A 22,237-nucleotide genomic window follows, 5' to 3' on the forward strand; every position below is an offset into this window, starting at 1 on the left:
TGTTCCAGGTTTCTTCAGTTATAGGCCATTATTGGCTTAAGACACTATTATAGTAACAATAATTTTTGTTGGAGTTCTTAATTTATCATATTTTTGTAGTATGGTAAATTACATGCTTTCCAAAATAAAAATACAAAACTAATGTTTAGAAAAATTACTGTTAAGTAGTTTTACCCTGAATATTTCATATCCTAAGAATGTTCCATAATAACATCGACGTTAAAGTGCACAAGTGTCAGTTGTGCAATGTGCAATCTATTTAGAATTTTAAGAAATAGACAATAGTGTTTAAAAACGCACTACGTATATTCATTAACTTCTATGCGCTTTAATGTCAAAAATATAAATCTCTAATTTTAAATATTTTTACGCATTGTGTAGGTGCTATTAGTTATCTATTACTATGCATAGCTCAACTCCCCCCCCCCTCAAAAAAAAAAAAATTTACGTATGACAATTGATATATAATCGACATTTTTGTCAATGACCATGTGGTAAAAATAAGTCCGTGGCATTACGCAGACAAGCAAGTGTACAGAGTCGTTTCAAGAATAATAAAAATCCTTGACAGCGATGTTGTAGTAGATATTATGCTAATCAGAAATGCGTTTTAATTTGTGCGGTCGGTCGAATTAAAAATATGATTACCGTATGTATCCAAAAGTCCAAATATCATTAATAATGTTGTTCGTTTAAAATGGACGTAATCGTTATGAAATATTACATATTGAAATCCTGTTGAATATTATGCGTGGTCGTCTGTTTTGATGTAGCTAATAAAATGTTCTCCGACTTGGCCTCGGTAGCCAGTCGCTGCATCGCTAACTTTGGGTGGTCCTATCATTCGGTTGTCACGCCAAGTAATTTTTAAAACCCAACGCGCTTACGTCGTACGCCCTAATAGAGTAGTCTTTGGATTGTTGTGCTTTGCATACGATTATTACACTAATCGAACTGCATTATCGTTCTCTAATGGATTACAATATCGGTAGATAGGTAATCTCATGTCGTATTAATGTTTAACTAATAGTAGGTATACAAGATGCAAGATGGTGTAGTGTATTAGGTATACACTGTTAACATTATTGTGTATACAAAATAACAATGAAGTCTGCAATCTTGTGGATTCGACCAATCCTAGCAACAGGTCTCGAACCGAACTCTGTTTGACCTGACAACACGGAAATGAGATTTTCAAACGTGCTTGACACCATATCGGAAACTGAGGCCATCATTATATTGGACTTTTCTAGTTTGAATTGAAATAAAACCAACCACTAGACACATGCCTCATCCATTGGATCTCAATCGACGTATCGTCTTGGAAGGATTAATAATTATTATTATTATTTCAAACAGAATTCGGTGGATTTGAGCTTCAGTTGATATGCGCGATAATGGATCGGAAGTCTTCTAAAAGTTCTCTAATGTGTATTGTACACACTTTACCATAAGTCGGTCTTCTACTGTCGGGGTCGCAAGTGCCAGTATATAGTCTTCTGGCGATCGTGTGCCGCCATCTTCTCGGGGATCGGATGATACCGTGTGGGTGGCGCGGCGCCCTTTAACCAGCAATTTGTATTAGATGATAAATGTAAATGACACGGCTACAGGCTGGTGCAGCTGTGGTTGTACGTATGGTAGGTGTATATTATGTGAGGGTCAGGGAATCGACGATCGCGTCAATAATTATTATTGTTTTCCCCATTGTCTACCGTTGGGGGCGAGCAATAATGACGCCTCGATGACCTCTGCGTCTTTATGGATGGCTGTGGAGAAAACAATGTTGCGGGCACGTGGAGTTTTTGTCTCCCTAGCCGACCGTATAGATGTGCAATCTCGCCGGGTAATCGTGAAAACCTGAACGGAGACGTTGACTTTGTGAACCCCAATGGAACTTGATACCTTGCGTCGTATGCACCTAAGCGAAATATACAGAAGGGCGAGGATATCAGTGTAGTACATACAATCGCATCGGCATCAGTAGGTAAGCATCGCTTACTATAAGTTGGGTGATGACATCCCTTGTCGATTTCGCTGGCCAAGAGACAAGTTATGTAATCATATCCAAAGTATACTATAGGTTTGTACACTTGCTAAATCTATGTGAAACATGGAAGGACCGGAAACACGATTTGCATTATACACACGTTGATTAACATTTCTAAGTCTAATTGTCTAAGTGTAATAACTAATAAGCATAATTTTCGTTTTACAGAATCGTGATGGTGTGTGTACCTCAAACCGTATATTGCATCGCAATCAATTTACCCTTTATCTACCGATTACTCATACCATTTTCATGACAAAAATATAATATATTTTTTTATACAAAATATAATATTTCTTCTAAAGAACACCATACATGGACGCAGTCAATGTTGCCAAATATTTCATACCGTAATTAACTTTGCTAAACAACAACAAACACTAACTGGTTCGCGGCGTGGGCAACTAGACGGGAGGGGGGGAGGCTAAGAAATTGCGTACCTTTTAAAAACTCTGAAAGCTATCTCAGAATTTCAGTGAAAATTATAAACCTTACTTGTGGTCTGTGCCTGATTGGTTGATGAAATTTTTTAGAGATTTGTTTAGAACGATTTAACTACTTCTAGTTGCGCCAATAGTTCAAAATTTGGAACCAAACCGCGTTGTACCTGTTTTTAGTTTTATGTCATATATGAATAATTTTTCATAAACAAACCCAGTAGATTAAATTAATAATAATGTGTTCCGTATTATTATTACACGAGTTGTAGATAAAAATAATTTAATATATCCCAACTTACGTGTAGGATGTATAATTATTTATCATTAATTATCATAGTATCGAATTAATTTATTGTGTATATGATAATTATTTGAATGAAAATCATCTTGCTTATAAATAGTATGTATTAAATACTTACATGAATGCGGTCTTAAAGAAGTACTAGATTAATAAAATATAATGAAAACAATATTTTTTTTCTATATTACTAAAATAACGTAGATTCTTAAAGGTATTTATAAATTTAGCATGTCTGTCATGTTGTAATGATTTTTTTTTTATTGTTATTATAAGCAATATTTACTTGTGTGGCTAAACCGCTTTATGATTGAACTATTATCACTAATTTCTTATACGCTTTTTATACTATTATATTTTGGTTCAGTTACTACTTTTATGTATATTATGTGTCCTGAGTGATGTAATTTCCACTTTCCAAATCGTAAAAATTAGTAGGTTACCGCAGCTGGCACTAAATATTACTGGAATCCTCGATCTATCACCAGTATAGAGTTTCAACGACCATCTGTCTAACACTCTTAAAAACTTTCCTAATTATCATTATATGGATATTTTGCGTTTTATATACATATACGGTTTAGAAAAAGTTGATATTTTTAATTAATATTTGTTTTACGCGACAGTTTGTAAATAAATCTGCTAGCTTTCACTGAAATTTTAAAGATATACCTTTCACGGTGAAGGATAGTATACTTTTTATTGTAAACACACTCGGTGGACGAAAATTTCATACAAGCCAATTATAAACTCTATAAAAAAAATAATTAGCCATCAAGTCAGCTAAAAATTACTCAAATGATAAACTCAATCCATTGTAATTACAATTATATTATCGCTTATATTAAGGGGATAACTCCCCTTGAGTGATAACTCGGGGACACCGGTAATTGCTTGGACATTGAACATTAAAACAAAAAGACATTTTTTTCTTTTTAACGCAAATAAAAATTACAAGAACGAAGATATTGAAAAAATACAACAAAAGTCATTTAAAAAGCTTAGGTAGTGTTTTTTTTTAATTTTTAAACTCGTTTGATATTCATACTTGAAATTAAATGGTTTATGTCAAAGGTTAAAAACATTGCGAATAGTCGCAGTGATAGTTTCATAAACAAATTAAGTATCCCTAAAGAATCGTCATTCGGTTATTAAATAGATACAAAATAGTTATGGCTTTAACATATAAGTTTAGTGATAAATTGCCTACACATAGTCCCTTAATATTATTATGTGGAGTCATCTAATGTAAGTACATGATTTTCGGATAATGCATCGATAATTGAGGTATTAAAACAACTAGTTGTGTAGCTTAATTTGTTGAGACAGTTTATTGAGCTTATGTTTGATGAAAACACCGCATTATTGAAATTATTGGTCATAATGTTAGTTAGAAAAGAATACAATTGATAATACAAAAATATCGGAAAAATAAAATTTGTTTTGGCCATAAGCAGTTTTTAATAATAATTCTACTATAATTTGAAAATACTTATTTTTTTTCTTGTAACTACTGTTTTGACTTAATAAATTGATTATTATTTCTGTTTTTGGCAGTTTTTACCTCTATATCGTTAGTAACAGTATAATTAAAATATTTTTCCTATATCTGTTGATTCACTCACACATAGCAACTTGAAATCGTAGATATTGAAACAATCCTAAAAAATAAAAATAACACCTTTACAGCTCCGCATTGAAGCTAAATATACAAATCAAACGACGTAGCGCCCTACAAAAACTTCTCATATTTGTATAGAAAAAAAATTGTTGTTCATCAAGTAATTTGTATTGGCAAATCAAAGTAATAAAAAAATACATTTTTAAAATCCTATACTCATGTACCCTTTAGCAAACTAGTATAACTAAAAATCTGTCATAGCACACGTTTTTGTAAATGTTCCCAATTTGTTGACTCTATAATAAAATAAAGCCATACTCATGCCGTCAAAGTTGCGCAAAACTTTTGTATTATCTTCTAAGAACTCGGCAGTATCGTGTGGGAGATTTTAACAATGACAACTCTCTCTCCCTCTTACTCCATCTTTCTCTTTCCGTCTCGGTGAAAACGTCCCCGACCTCAAACGAGATGTGGCGCTAATACGCTTAGCCATATAAAATATAATAATATTGTGTTGTTGTTATTAAACGTTCGGTAATATGGGTATAAATATAAAAATTAATGAATAATGGAAATAAGAAATGTGTTAACACAGGAAACGGTTGCCGGAGGGGAGACCACTGGGTCGAGGTCGCAAAAAACTATGGTGTAGTGGTGAGGGGGGAAGACGACGAAGGGGAGAGGGCGACCACGGTTTCTCAACGATTTTTTATGACGCCCGGTCACCATTGACAGACACCTCCGGTGCCCGCGGACCGGTCCGCACTGCCACAGCGACGTCGGGACACACCTTGTTCGCGCCCGCGTGACGTCATCGTGGCCGCCACCGCCGCACCGCAGTCATCTTGCGGCCGCGACATCCGGTGCGCAGGTGTTCGATCCCGGACCCTTTCGGGACTTACCGGGCACCGGCCGGTGGTGCGGACACCGGTCATCCAGTCGGCGTACCGTCCACACGTCCTGGCGTCTTCGAACCGTCCCGTTAGGGCGTCCCGTCGTCGAGTTACCGGCCGTCAACCGCACACACGCCGCCCCGTACGGTGTGCTACAGACGGAGAGCGGGTGAGAGAGGTGTAGACGGAAAGAAATGGTTTTACCGCTGCCGCCGGTGATTATAGAGTCTCCGCGGTAATATAATAATAGTATGTACAACGATATTATTCTGGGACGGTTTTATGAATGACAACGCGCCCGCTTACAACACTTATAATTTATATTATTATTACTATTATATTATACACTATACGTCGGCCACGGATTGATGGCAGTTCTCATGCCATTAACTATTGAATACATCACTTGGATCATACTAATAGTAATTATAGTGTATGTTCTCATGTTATTATTTTTGTACTGGTGATACCTTGTAGTTATCTGTTATACCTATCCCAAACGCGGTAAAACGGACCGCACGCTTCACGTTACATACTACGTTTTCATTCATAGATCTAACCAGTATACTAGTATACTCTGTGTGTGTAATTTATGCTTACGGTTAGCCAAGTTTCGCTGTATGTGCAACTATGAAATCAATAAAACTATAAATAAGTATATAAAGTACATAATATCTGATGGGCATCCAAATTTGAATAATTTTTTCATCAAAAATTATGAATGCAATCACTAATCATAGCTAAGATTAATTATTATTTGAGAACTAAAGTATAGCTTTATATGTTTAGTCACATTGTAGTGTCTTGTTTTTTCGCCCACTCGAATGTTTCTATAAAACTTGTTTCCGGTAAAAATATGTATAGTATATATTAATGGAGCAATAATGTGTCAATTTCTCCATGATTGCGACTATATCTAATTTTCTCCTACATTTACACTTCTCTAAACATTGTCGCCCTAAATAATAAATGAAAATTTGTTCTAGTCATCAGTGATTGCATTACACATAGTTTTAGAGCTGGATTCAATCTATCTTCTTGAGTATAATTATAGTTGTATACATCAATTATTGATGATTGACTGCCCACATTCTGATTCACTTAAGTAAATATACATACATTATACATCAAATTAACGTTTAAAACTACATGAAAACTGCCGTAAATGTGGCTGATCTTAAGCTGGGGAAATCTCCTTAGCGTTTTAAATGTATTTTTATAATTTAAAAATTATACTCACGCCTCGACTTCATAAGTAAATCATCTATGTGTACGTTTAACTGTGTAGCTACATAAACATGTATAAAGTAAGGCGTCTAACTTTCATTTTGAGTAAAATTAATTTTATAGGGATCGGTCGGAATTTATGTCTTACGACAATAATATAGTATAACATTATTATTGTTATTGACTAAAAGCGCATTTTGTAGCTTGTTGTAATACAGTCTTTTTATGCTCTAAGTAAACACTAAACATAAATAAATTGGGAACGCCATCGAAACTCACTTTAGGGCCACCAACGAAGTAGATCGTTTAGTGTTTTTTTAACATCAAATGACAATTATTATTATTAGTCATCATAACTATTCAAGAGGTATTTAAACGACCACATCAACCGTATCTGTAGTTATGGTTTCTGATTTATGTCATACAATTAATTTCAATAATTAGTATACGAGTATACGGATATAGTACTACAGCTTAAATCTCGTTATTATATTAGATCATAATATAATTATTGTAAAAAATACATTTTCACTTATGTAAGGACTATGCAAACCGTTTTCAAAACAATAAATTAAAATAATTAGCAGTCCGCTCATCATGAGTATAAAATATAGTATGGATGACTCCAAAAAAATGTACCGACATGAAATGGAACGAGAGTGTCTTGGAGACTTTAACGCAGCCGTTGAAATAATAATATATTATACTTAAGTGTATAAACGCTTTTTCAAATTATTTCGGCAGTACATAGTTTTTTAAATTCTCAACTGAGTTTTGAGTGAGTATAAAAAAACACATAATTATACAGCACTGCCGAAACAACCGCAACTGTATAGTTTTTTTATTATGTGGTACAAGACGATAACTTTATCAGTGCGTTTAGTTTCTATGAGTTTTTATTATGATCTGCTCACGATTCATCGATTATATCGCTGGTTTTGCTACTTATATCGCCTGTATGTAATTATTATTATTGTTGTTGTTGATGATGATGATATGTAAAGCGTATCATAACGCGCGGACAGGTGCGGTACGAGTAGTCATACAATGAGGTCTTCATCAGATAAACGGACAACATGCTTACCTCTTCTCCGATGCCATCCAGTCACGATTTGGACGTTATACTTTTAAATAATAAAAAATAAATAGCCAACATACTGGGAGCGGACATAGTGATAAAACCATTTTCAAATAAACGCTTCGATGTGAATCTGTAGATGTAGAAATGCAAATACTGATAAAAGCATTGTAAAGACAATAATGGGATTTGAAATTCTATTTTAGTATTATGATGGATGAAAAATTAGGGTTGATCGTCTTTCCATAATAATTTCATATCAAAACGGTTTGTTATAAGTACTTTTGGACCTCTTAAACGGTTTTATATTGGTGGTTTTTTTTTAAAGAGCTATTAAATATTTGAGAGGATTTAGTTTACCTAAGCCCCGCCTATGGCGTTAGCTATTGTGGAATTCTTTCATTTTTCCATTTACATATCCGACACCCGGACAATGCGGTATATTAGAAATAACGCGTTTGCATTTGGCCGAGGTAAAAGGAGACAGCAGCTGGGCAGACATAATCAGCTTGTTGGCGTTGCCGAATGAAAAATGATAGTGATTATTGGACCGACGAATGTACTGACGGACCCAAGATGAACTTAACTCTACAATGCGGCTAAGTCAGTTTTGTAATAGCAAGTTAGCACACCAAGTCAACATTACCGAATTACCATTCCGAACAACGCACTACACGTTATAATAAGGTGTGGTCTAGTTTACTATTGTCACGTACGATGGTAGTGTATCTATAATAATATTGTATCCGATAATTTGTGTTGTAGGCAAGGAGAAATAGTACTCATTAAAATACCGGGTGATCCATTTAACTGAGAGCGTGAAAGACAATGTTCTGAGAAAATAATTAGGTACAACTTTGTATTTTCTTTTTTTAAATATTTCAGTATATTATGTTATTGTACAATATTATAAAACTACCAAGTATTTACTTTTTTTAAATTTTCCAGAGCATTATTACTTTTAAAATTTAGGACCTGTATATTTTTGTAGTCGCTGCAAAGTCATACGTTCAGACTCGGCGTGCCCTTTTGAAGGTAAGAGATCCTGTGTAATTGTTACTGGTTTCATGCAAAACGAAACAAAATGTAATTTGTATGTTTACCGAAAATAAAATATGAGTGATTTGTCGATTAGTTTCCAAAATGCTCAGTATGTGAGTAAGACCATATCGATATCCTTATCGAAAATAGAACTTACTCGATAGCACCTAATGTTGCCAGTATATTTGTTTAGGTTTCTAAATGAGCTGCTTAAATTTTAGTAGTGATTGAATGGTTTGTTTTATTTTAACGGGAATTTCTACTAGGTTTTTCATTTCGACGAGAAAGTTTTCCGGGTTAGGCGGGAATATTATAACGCATCAAAAAGTTAAATGTGATTAATTTGGTTTTGAGGAATTTATGTGCCAATGATTTAGCAGCGGTTTTTTAATAAATTATCGAAGTGACAATTTATATTAAAACCGTTAATTACTTAAAACAACGGTGGATGGGAAAATTCCCATTCCTCTCGTCCTACTAATTTGCAAACCTTATACTTAACCTGACACTACATGTAAGCGTATATTATTTTCAATCAATCAATCAGCCATTTGAGAAAAGGCATAAGTCACAATATTATAAAAATGTATGGAAAACAAATGAAAACTTCATGGGCGACATAAAGTGATGTTAAAGTAAAAGTTGTTTCTCAAATGAATGTTCAAATACTATCGTGGCTACACATATATTATTATTGTAGACGATTTTCTACGCGTATTAAAGTAACGTGGACCTACGGTTGTATTGTGTGTTACGACTTAAGATACTTGAACACTGTGTCTCACACAGGGGTGTGGTTTCCTCTTAATGATAATAATAATAATCGTTTCACGTGCGTGTGTGGCATTTTAGATTCCAAAACTCGCTTGTCGAGGTCATAATGCACTACGCGCACCGGTACAAATACCTCTATATGCACTTGACCTTTTTTGAAACCACCAATCCTCTAACGTCTCGGCCAAGTAAACATTTTCAATAATCGGCACCTAATACCGCCGTGGTGCTTTGATCAGTTGAACGCGTTCCATTTTAGTTTTAACCTCCAGGTCATGTCTACTGTCCATATGCCCGCAGCATCATTGAGTTTCGAACGTGTATAATTTTTTATAAATTGATAAAGTATTTTCCTCTTTCGTATAACCGACGTAGTCACCTAATCGGGTGATCTATTTAACGTAAGACGCACATTTTTTTGGCAAATAGTACCAATATATATAACTAAATTTTTAAATTAAGAATAATTTGCTAAAATTATCGACTGATCGTTAAACAGTTTTGAATAATTACATATAAAATTATTGAAGTTTGCAATTTAGGGAGGATTATATAATCAACACAGATTTCCAGACGATTGATAATTTACATTATTCATTTGATTTTAGATACACTGTTTCAGTGTGTCATATAACAACTACATATAAATAATAAATTAATGGTTTATACACTAGTATTTTTTATTAATAACTAAATAAATCATAATAGCTAGAAAAGTAATTATTAATCGAGTTATTATTATAGTCCGCTAAAGATGTTTTTTCATGTCTTTCACAACGTTATTAGTCCTTGGGTCTAAGACGACAGCTTGAATTTTCCCCAGAATAAATATTGCGTAATCAGTTTGGTAACGCACGCCATAAAAATAATACATACACAATACGTACATACAGTATAAGTATTATGTATTACAATAAGCGATTGATTTTGTTAGTTCGCAGATACAATTGTGTTATAGTTGATCAATTATCCGGTTAGGCCCAACCCTAGTTTCAACTTAAGGAATTAACTAATTCAATTCAAGCTAAATCACTATTGACTACGCATGATTAACGTAGTAAATATTTGAAAGTGCATTTATGAATCCCAGTCATTAAGTAGAACGGATTTACCTAACAAACACCGGGCTTACAAGAGTTTATATGTGCTTGGATGCTTTGTAAGCCGAGTGTTAACTAAGATGGATTAAGTCAAATCGATGTATACCAAAGATCGAACTGTCGGAAATTTTCTCGAAAAACAAGGTGTTTTCTTTGAGTTTCGTATAAAATAAACATCGTTACAGATGGCGTCGGTTTTATAATTATATAATATAATCAAGAAATGAATAACGATACTATACCATAGCTGGCCGAAAGCTTGTATGGAGAAAAGATTTAATCGTATACGCCATAATAATATCATGGTATTGTTATTATTATCCTTTTTAGATGCACCTTTATCGTCATTCGTTACAGGGCAAGGTATTATTATAATCCGTGCGGTATTTAATATTTATGAAATCTTTGGCTCACTGGCGTCCGTGCTAGCTGTGTGTGCGTGTAACGCGATTAAAAATAATTAATGTCTAAGCGAGAGAAGAAGAACGCAGCGGACGTTAACCAGTTTTGGCGCGACCATATGGCCCGGACCAGGTTGACAAGCCGCCGCCGGCCTCGCGTGCATAATAAATACATCAATGGCGCCACGGTCGACATCGTCGGTCTGCCAGTTCATTCATAAAAACGTTGATCGTCGTAAACCGCGCGCACATTATTATTATTATTTTTCTTGACAAGACAGAGTGAGATTGAGTGAGAGAAAAACGGGCAGATCGGAGAGTTACAAAAACAAAGACTACAGAAAATACGCTTCAGCATGACAGTGGGGCTGAAAACGACTTCGAGAGTAGTCGCCGAAAAACCCGTCTTGGCTACGTTTACTCGATCTTTTAGCGGGCAACGGTCTCCGGTGTCGGCCAGCGGTCAACCAGGTGGTAGGTAATAGTGGTTACAAACAATATTATCTATGGCGGTAGTGGTTACCCGAGGCGACGTCCTCGGATCGGTCAGCCCACGTGGGCAAACTACTCCTACGGCTTAACCTATTTCACAAATTCGTCCGCGACGACGACGACGACTGTTTCCAATGTTTTTATGCGAGTACATAATACATACATACATACTAACGTTACTATTTTTAATGTATTGTACGCCGTTTACGACAACCGGATTGATACCGTACAGTAGGTAAGGTAACATTTATACGCGGGAACAGCTGTTGGCCGGATATGATGTAACGCGAGGATAAATAAATAATACTAGTATTTTATCAAAGTTGTGTACATAAATGTATCTGACTGAGACGAACAAAGAGCGAGAGAGCCCCAAAGACGACTATAGAGTAAAGGCGTAGGCGTTGTATTATTCAGGAAAAATTGGTTATAGACAAAATATAGTACACGGTGTTCCTAGTCATTAATATTCGAGGCAGATTGCCACGAATGAAAACGTCTGAAGCGAAAATGTGTTCTAGCGATTGGGTAAACCTAAAACCGGTCGATGGCCGTTTCCTCTATAATATAACGGTGATCGACGTGACGGAACCGGAAAATGTATTTATTTTTTCGACCGGATATAGTTATGCCTCTGCCAATGGCTCGATTTTTACACAAATCTAGTCTGTTCCACGTGACATCACCACCATCATCGCACAGTCGTTACCTATTGCTTGGCATTGGATTAATGCGGATAAATAACACAGCATAGTAATCCAAACGTGCCAAAATCGCTGGTGTGAGGATACGAGGCAACACAATATGATTTGATTAAATGTGTTATGTAAATGAAATAACCATAAATTTGAATAAATACTATTAATCAACCTTAATAAAACCTTTTATTCATATGACAAAAATACTGTAAAAACGAAATTATTACTTCGATACAAATTTAATTAAATTAATAACAAACATATGTTTGATAAATTATTATTGATTCGATGTACTTTTTGATTGCCGCGATAAATCTTTGCTATGGGGTCAAAAGCAATAAAGTATAATTATCAAATTAGTCATTTTTATTGAATTTAAAGTGCGAGTCTTCCATTATTACAAAAATGTCCTCGTAAAAGCGGAATATTATTAGATAATATTACTTATTATTTGATTTCAGGAACACGCGAGCAAGACCCAAAGTGATACCAACCGTAAGACGTACATTATAGGTAATAATATCTGGCACAGGTCTTTTACTTCGATGACTTCGGTTAGCATGGGTGTGCGTCTGCGTGTAGACTTGTACCGTTGTTGGTCATTGTCTGCATGTATATAATTTGCAACGGAAACGCATTACTTTCGATAGACACCACTCCGTTAAGTATAATACCTAGATCATCATGTATTGTATCTTTCTTGTGCATTGTAATAGTAATATGCAGTTTTATTTTTGTCAAAATGTCAGTACGATCATCCAGGGCCGTATTGAGCGCCACAGTATTACTTTATTACAGCAACAATAAACTACTTCTCCCAAATTCACCATCTATAGGCATAACTTGGCAGAAAACAATTAGGCAGAACTTTGAAATTGTCTTACTCAAATGCGCTGAAACACAACTTTTAGGTTAACAAATAGTATTACACTTTCAATAATTTTTAAAGATTTTAGATTATGTTGTTATAAAAATATGGATTTTTCCCAACTCTAGGTTTTCTAAAGTACACATTCTGGGAACATGCTGGCCTAGAATAGTAGGCGAACCCTTTCAGGCCGAATACGTGATTAACAGACAACATTTAGCACTACACACTATAGAAAAATATAATGTATTAGATTGATCACGATAGTGAAAGAATTTTTTTTTAGAGCTATCTATTTTTTTTTTTTTTGAGGATATAAATTTGGTTTGCACATAAGTTTTGAGTTCGGTTAAAGATTTCACTTGAAACGGCGGAGGAGTAAAATGGTGATCGCGAACAATCCGTAAGGACATTATTATTATTCTATTATAGTGCATTGTTATCGACGCGTCCAATCGAAGAGGGTCGAGAATAAAAATAACAACACAACATCATTATTATACGGGTACGAATATAATAGTAATTAATTTAACACACACACACGGCCAGATCAGGTTACGGTTTTGGAAAAAAATTATACATGTATATTTTTACCTATAATATGCCTTGTGCAGTGTGCATATTATATCTCCTCGCCGGCAGGCACTCGAGTACGGTCATGAGACATGATCTACCGATGATCGAACGAGATTACAGGGCGCTCGCCACATCTCTGCACGACTAATACCAACTAAACTTAAACATATTCATTATTATTATTGAAATAATTAATATATATATATATATTCCAAATGGATATTATATTAATATTGTGGTATTATGCAAAACAGGTAAAATTAATATCGCACTTGCCCGTCAATTAGCCGGCACGAGGCAACATCGGTCGTGTGCCGGTTTTTCCTTTCTTTATTTTTGTTTATGTAAAAAAACCGGAAGAGGAGCGTGTACATTTATATTATTATTAGTATATTTAGCAGTCGATACGAGAACTGTTGCGAGTGAAAAATCGTATAAAAAGTATTTCACGCAAATATCGTACATTTCATCAAATTGGAACGTATATCGACTAGAAATAGAAACAGAACATGTCACCGTGTTATATATGAGTTGATACTTGTGAGGTAATTAAGCAGCAAATAATTCAACAGACCAGACGATATAGATACTAGACTAGAAGAATACAGCTAACGTCAAATGTTGGATGTCAAACTGCTGCAAACGTCATTATTTTTACGTGTTTTTTTTTAAACTATTATATCAAGTGGTATTGCAGAAATTAGTTAAATTAAATTGTCATACTTGTGATAAATATTGAAGTCACCATTTTTGAGGGTAAGGCAGACTTATTATATAATATAAAATTTAAATACCCACTTATAATGATCGAGTTGAAAAATATTATTAGTATACTATTTTTATAACCACTAAATATGATTTACTATCAGTACTGAAATTTTCTATCAGAGACAAAGACCCTTCGTGAATCCAAGATTTGTTTTTGGGAAGAGTCATTCGATAAAGATCATCATGGTAGACAGAAAACTCAATGTTTAATTGATAATACTTTGTTTTAAAACAAATTAAATATGCTAGGACTATTACATAATTAGAAAACGTTTAGTTGTATTATAATTCATATCAATGCAAATGATGCTAATAGGTACCGTTGCAAAACTTGAGTCTTGAACTATCCTACCAAATCGTTTACTACTGGCAATGGCTTTGCAATAATTGTTATATTTATAGTGTTCTCAAATCCAATGACATAAAAAATGTGTAAGTATCTATATTAAAATTATATAATGACTTTTCGAAGTTATTCCTTATAGTGTCATGGAGTCAATAATGTTTTTGCATAATGTGTGCACAAGGTTAGTTATGATTCAGTATTGTTTTACTGCTAGAGAACAATGGCATTGCAGATATTTCATTCAGTTATATTATAATGGTTTTATTAAGTACTTTTGATTTCTTCTTTTGTTCTTTTTATAGGCTATCCTGGTATTGTTCTTCAATGCTTTTGTTGGACACCTTTGATCCTTCAGCATGCAAAATATCTGGTAATGAGTTGATCGTACTCATAATGTATCATTGCAATCGTATCATAAGGCATTGCTTTAAAGACATATTTTCTGGTATATTTATTCGATATTCTTAAATCTAATCTAAATCTAAGTTCATGATAAAAAACAGACTGTTTCATTGCTTTTAAATTCGATTATGGTAGCCTACAACATAGACTAAAGTCGCCACTAATAAATTTGCATGCGGTAAGAAAAGAAAACGGGCGCCCGTGTGTCGTATAAGGAAACTCGTAGCGGTTATTATCGTCACCTAGATAGAATCTGATAGCACTTATACACGTTCCATTTACCTCGCAGCCACTCCTCTTGTTTTACCCATATTGTACGGCTTTCAAAATTGACAATTAAACAAAACCCCGGTCACCATATTATTTTGTTTGGGCTAGTCTTAAGATCTAGAAGTTCTTAAGCCGGTTTTTTAAACTATAATAAAATATGTTTTGTTTTTAGCATATACTATTCAAAAACCTAACGCACTATGAGTATGAGAGAGCAATTTTTGTTGGTTAATATGATAGTACAATTGATACTTAATATTTTAAATTTAAATTTATTGTAGAATGGATATCAAAAAGACTCCGTCTCCTATGAATGTCTGACTTCACTGTCTCCTTACTCACAAAATAAGACTCTCTTAGCAAACCACCTAGCGTTTTTACGTTATGTTTGGCATGCGTTGGAGATAGTCATGCCGAATATGAAGATCTCAAATATCGAAAACCTATCTAGATGCCACATCATGTCGTCAGATTTTGTATTTTATGCTGTCATTGCACAGGTACGTAGCCGCTTTACTAGTAGGTTTACTACCTATAGTATATTATTATGTATATTTTATAGACATAAACGTATGCGTGTGGCGAAAACCCCTTGACCGTAATATATTAGTCTCCGGTTGTACAACTCCACCTTCTCGGTTGTTTTATTCAGATTTTTTAACATTCGCCAGCGCGCGTACAACCATTTCCTGTGCTGTCACGACGGCGACGCGCCCGGAACCAGTTTATCCTCTTGGCCGTCGCTCAGGCACTGGAGGTTCATTCATCGATTGTCCCCACCAAAAGCATCTTTCGAGCTCATTCAAGAAACCTAGGCGCAATATACTGGCATGGCGCAGGCTTGTTGTGTACTGCAGTTGTTACTTATTAGGTACTTTACATAAATGTTGTTTTTTTTCTTTTAGTTTTGTATTAAATTATTTTTGGCCGCTGTTCGGTGTTCGACACAAGGACACCTTGGCAGACTGACTCATTAAATCGCGCACCTGTGCAATGTCTCGAGGATATTAACCACCAGGACTCGTACCTATATAAACATACGTTTAAAAATACATGCAAATAGTTTTCAATGATATGTATACAATTAATTATAACATAACCCGTAGGTACGCTACGTAAGTAGTAGATTTAACAATTATTTTTCTTAGATTTACAGCAAGCTATGCAGTGTTCCTTAGTCTATTACAACATTTTAACAATGAACATAAAAACACATTTTAATTTGTAGGTACACTTACAAGTACTCAGGTCCAATGACTTTAATGAGCTAATAAAACATTATTATTTATTACTAAGTATAAAACTTCTTTTTAAGACCAAGGTGAAGAGGACTATAGCTGTTTAGATATTTACCTACATCATGAAGGCAACCTATGATTTCAGGATTAATTTTAAATTATATGTAGAGTAAAAATGAGTGGTCAATGGAGCATTAATTTCAATTATTAAACAATCTATAATCTATATTAGGTGGACTACATAGTTTTTGTAAAGTCAAATTCATGACCTTATAATATTTCCCTAGCTGACAATTTTGGTGCCGCAAAACTGTAACATCAGGACAATTCAAGCGTTCCAGTCCACATGCCTCCGCTTGGTCACCAAAGCTTCGTGGTACGTCACAAATAACTCCCTACATGAAGACCTCAAAATCACAACAGTCAAAAAGACCGCATCTATATTCTACCTAAGACGACACTCCAAAATGCAATGCCATTCAAACCGACTTGTCACCCAGCTGCACTCAAAAACACTTCCGGGCAATCCAAACAGACGCCTCAAACGTAATTGGTCCAGAGACCTACTCAATGTAAGTTAATTTTATTTCAACTCTTATGTACAGGATGCTCTAATATGAGCCTCCTCCTCACCACCTTGTCATTGTTATTGTTTCTTCCAGCAAATTTACTTATTGTACATAATATAGTATAGATTGTAAATATTCTAATAAACGTTAATAAAAAAAAAAGCCGACAATTTTAAATGTTGACAGAAGTTGCATTTTAAAAGCGCAATTATTCCATTAATCACAATTTTTATTTATCATCGTTACATAAGTTAGATGAAAATAAATCGATTTGCTTTAATAGTGCTTATGGTATTTTTTGGAAAAAAGACAAGGTTTAACTATTATAGTTACGTTCTAAGTAAGTATTTAATGTAAAATGAATCAGGGTTTCACTTTGAAAAGAATCTATATTAAGTTTGTAGTTTAATAGTTTTAGATGTAAATAATTAATTTTATTTTTATCAATATGTTTTAAGAATATTTATTAATTCTTTGGCAGACTTTTAAATGCTTGTAAGGCGCATTATGTAGGCAATATCTCATTCCTCAATTTCATAATACGTTAAGTAAACAATCAAATAAGGCTGTTAATGATAAAGAATAATTTAAGCACGGTTATTGCATAAGCTTGCATTGAAAACCTTCATATTTTGAATTAAAAAATTGAAAACAAAATTTAGAAAATCAAATATTGTTATACCAATCCGGAATATTTTACCAGAAAAATTCTATACTTACTACCAGTTATTTGAAATTAAATTTAGAACACTCAGTTCATGAGCCAACACTGCTCGATATAGTGTTATCCAGTACATAGGCTGCTGTGAGTATAGCTGTTGTGAGTTTTGACGTATGAACAAAATAAAATAAAATAATTTACTCGCCGCGGCCGTTTATAATATTATGTTTACCCGCCCATAGTATACCTATAACATTACATTTCTAGTTCAATATTAAAAGTGTTTTGACGGCCGATCTTGTGATTGAACCATTAGCATCATAACTCTGTATACCTATACTCATCAAAAATCGTGCCGCCAAATTGCATAATTATAATAATAATATTATTAGTTTCGGTTACGGTTACGGTTTCTAGGATATCTCTGCCGGAGGCGAAAAAAACCTACTAATGGATTAAAGGGAAAAGCAAACGGACTGTGAACGGCAAATAGAAAAAATTAACAATATAATAACAATAAAAGTTAATAACAATTAATACATTAGATATACAATTATCATTATTTATATATATATATTATACATTATACATTGGATCTATTATTTCTCCGATTCGTTTCGTAACTAATTTTATTATAAAAATAGTGATTATTTATTTCCACTGTGTGATTACAATTGTTTGATTTCCGTGTTCAGCTCTACGCTGTATAATTATATTTAAATCGAAAACAATGGCTTTGATAACATTTTCGAATATGTTTTACCTATATTTTGTGGACTTGATGAGTATCTACTTATGCACAAAACGTATAATCAAGTGGCCATTTGAAATCGTTAAGTTCATCTTCTTCGTGATTTTGGTTGGTTTTATAAAAGTTAAAAAAGTTCACTTCTCCAGCTTTAAAATTGGGAAAACCCCTAAAATATTTTTAATATGTCTACTTTCGATACAGCAAAATATGGTTAAATGTACGGCTAATGACTAATGTTGAAGCCTAATCTTTAATAATAAAAAAAATAAATAAATAAATTGAGGCAAAATGTATAGGGATATGAACATTTATAAGAACAGATTTTTTATATATAATAGTGGTAAACCTACATTTTTACAAAAGAAATCTATGATTTTTTTTTCACTGATTTAATTGTTATTAAAATTAATTTCCGATTAAAAAGCCATTCTTGACGTTTTAATTTGGTTTTTGTCCACAGTCTTTCTGTATCAGTCTTTTTCATTATTATCTTAAAATTATTTTTTAATTTTCTTAACTTCGGATTAAACTAACTGTTTTATTGTTAATCAAGTAAGTATGTACTATATACTATTATGTTTAATTTCGTATCATTATTGTTATTATAATTTATATATTAAATTGTAACTATTGAGCTGGAATGTTTTTTTAAACAAAATCAAAAATAATATGGATAGCCCAAAAAACAAAAAGTATTAGGTAGATGAAGATGAAATCACAGTATTAGCAAGGTCAAAACACAACCAATGATGTAATTGAATTATGTGTTTATTAATAGTTATTTGGTTTTTATTAAAATTATTGTAATTTGTACCATAATTTATATAATTATATACCATTATGTACTGATCAGTAGGCTGTGTCCTGTTGGCATCTTATTATAATAAATTATAAATGGTGTAGTTCTCGTGGTTTGTTGAGGAAAACTTCAGCCGCTTCAGTAAAATTTTATAATGTAAAACTTATCTTTTTTATTATGTTATTTTAAGAGTTTATAACTGTTCTATTTATTTAACGTGCGTTTAATATAATATATAAAAGGAAAGTTTTTACAGTATTTTCGTTTTCCAAATTAATTACCTATTACATGAAACATACGCTTGGAGTTGAACAGTATAGCAATAAAGAAAATTAATTTCAAATCGTCTTATACTCGATAATTAAAATGTAACCGTCCGGTTAGGTCCGGTACTTTCGTCAGACTTCCGCGGAGGCTACTTATTGCATTATTGCACTACGCGCATAGTCTGTGTGTGACGTGTGTACATCTCTTTTGGTATTAACTTCTTGGGCGTTATAAATCGTTAAAAAAAAAACGTTGTACTGAAACGCCAAACCCGTTCGGATCACGTAAGCGGCTCCTCGTGTTGATTGGGAATTAATTTGCCCTATCCAGTGGTTCACTCAACATAGTGTTATTATATTATTTTACCACACATTGAATTATATACCCTTGCTTGGAGAGATCGCTCGACCTCGGCGTGTTACGTGTTACGGTTTAATTGCATTCCCAGGGAGGTCGACCATCGATTAAGCTATTAAATTTTGTGTGTTTCAGTGGCATCAGTCTCCTCCTCCATTGACTCCTGATGACGTATACGATGGGGTTCCGAACTTCTACATAATATATCGAGAATACTGTACCTCAACACGTAGGTAGCATTGGTTTTTATTATGCATAAATATGTTTTAATATTTAAAAACGCAATTACCGCGGTAGCTAATGACTGACCGGCCGCTCATGGAAATCCGAAAGGTAATTAATTATTTAATAGACGGCAATCGATTGGTGGCGCGATGGTGAAACGGTGAGAACCGATTGCGGGTCGCATGAAATGGCCTGTAGAAAACTACAACCCGGAGAGTGGCTCGGCCTCAAAAATGGCGATTCATTAACTGGAAATACACAAAAAAAATTAATGATGTAATGATATTCTTAATTCTTAAGGCACACGGATAATCGAACCTAAGATCCTGTTACATGAACAAGGCTGATAACTACGACGTTAAATATTACTATCCTGTATTGACTTGTTGTTAGTAATCATATAATATATATTGACAACGTAGTCAATATTAGCTCGAGCTTAGACTTGCAAAAATTTGGATTTTTAATGACATTCCGGTATTTAAGTAACGAGAAAGCCAAAGTCACGTTTAATTTAAAGAGACCTTATTCAAATAATATTCTTTTCAAAATATCACTTCATTTTTCCGTAATTGTAGCTCTAAGAATTCTGATCGAGACACGCAAAAGCGTCCATATTAAAATGTACGAAGGTTCAAAATATAAACTATAATTAATACAGTCGGACAGAGGAAAGGGAAAGGAAGTTTATTATGAAGCGAATAGTCTTATAATAGCTTTACAAGCTGAATGAAAATAAATTCTAAAAATATACCTCATATAATCCCTAAAAAGTTATAACATTTTTAAATTTCTAACAAAAAAAACTCACGTCTGTACATTGTTCAGTTATAGAAAATCGAATTTTGTTAAGGGATTTAACAAGATAATAGCATGCTTTTTTTTCTTATATTATGATGAACATGGAAGTATACATTTCCAAGATATTCTTATTCAAGTAAAATATCCACAGGCTTCAAATAAAAGCTTAATAACATAATTATCGACTTGTTTAATTAATAATATGAGAATTGATTGGATATTTTTTAGGTACGTTCACTTTTAACTTCGCAATATGTTTTGCAACATGCATTTATGTAGCAATTAATATTCTATTGATTTATTTATCGCTGACCGTTAATAATAATTAATACTATACATTTATCACGATTCATTCATTTAGAATTGCATCGTGTATTTCGTGACACCGAACTCGAAGTAAATACTATTTAAATCAACCTACTCATGTTTTTTATTAAACCGTTGCAATTAGTGCGCAATACAAATGTCTTACTTATATTATTTAATAATCATGTTACGCGTGTAAGTCAATATTTAACAACGAAATATTTTCTTTTCAAACTGAGTAAAAAGAACAGAGATGGGTGCAATTTCGATGGTTGTTAGTGTGACGTCCTGCCACCCTGGCCCAATGCTTCTGCAAATGCACGGAAGTGTGGGTCAATAAAAAATGAGAATATGTGCAAAAGACACATTTCCTCTTGTCTACCTACTATAGCGCCTCAGTTGGGCAGCATAGCATGTCTACCGTCAAACCTATACTGGACCATATTTATTCTAAGGCTGTTTGAAATCATATATTCTTTCTAATGTAGTTTTGGGATTGGTAGTGAATTAAGTGCATCTATATCATGCATGGCGGCCGTCAATCTATTATATTATGTGGCTTAATAGTGATACCGTTATGACGTATTGAACAAAATCACATTTTAACGCCTAATATCTAATATATTTTGTTTCTCCCGGTGGACATTAGAAACATTGATCGAACACTTCTTATACGTATATCCTATATATTATTGAGATCTACCTATATCTATAATATAATATCGACAGACTAGTCCGATCCGTGTCCGTAATATCCATTATGCGCCGCTGCAATACTTTCAGTTGGCCATCTGCCACATATCTATTATCCGATCGTATCGACTATGTATCTCCACGACAGCCAATACACAACAGCAACAACAATATGATCGTGTACGCTGTGACGGGCGTTTCCGGAGGAAATTTCAATTACACACACA

At 33.7% G+C, this 22,237-nt stretch overlaps 1 long non-coding RNA gene across 3 annotated transcripts in view; it reads left to right on the top strand.

Annotated features, from left to right (window-relative positions):
- Positions 1–15,745: 15,745 nt before the first annotated feature.
- LOC126833718 (uncharacterized) overlaps positions 15,746–22,237 on the top strand; it is a 34,193-nt gene continuing 27,701 nt past the window's right edge. Inside the window, exons 1-4 of one of the 3 annotated variants that reach the window (XR_007685003.1) lie at positions 15,746–15,843; positions 15,906–16,458; positions 16,869–17,153; positions 20,121–20,214. This is a non-coding gene — a long non-coding RNA (uncharacterized LOC126833718). Of the gene's footprint in view, positions 15,844–15,905; positions 16,459–16,868; positions 17,239–20,120; positions 20,215–22,237 lie in introns of those variants that run through there. The other 2 variants (XR_007685002.1, XR_007685004.1) reach the window with 2 other exon arrangements.

Source organism: Adelges cooleyi, unplaced genomic scaffold (genome assembly GCF_023614345.1).
Source record: "Adelges cooleyi isolate 19-005CV unplaced genomic scaffold, UGA_ACOO_1.1 ACOO_flye_CR_arks_rails_tigmint_CR_PRNA_2, whole genome shotgun sequence".
Classification (NCBI taxonomy): domain Eukaryota; kingdom Metazoa; phylum Arthropoda; class Insecta; order Hemiptera; family Adelgidae; genus Adelges; species Adelges cooleyi.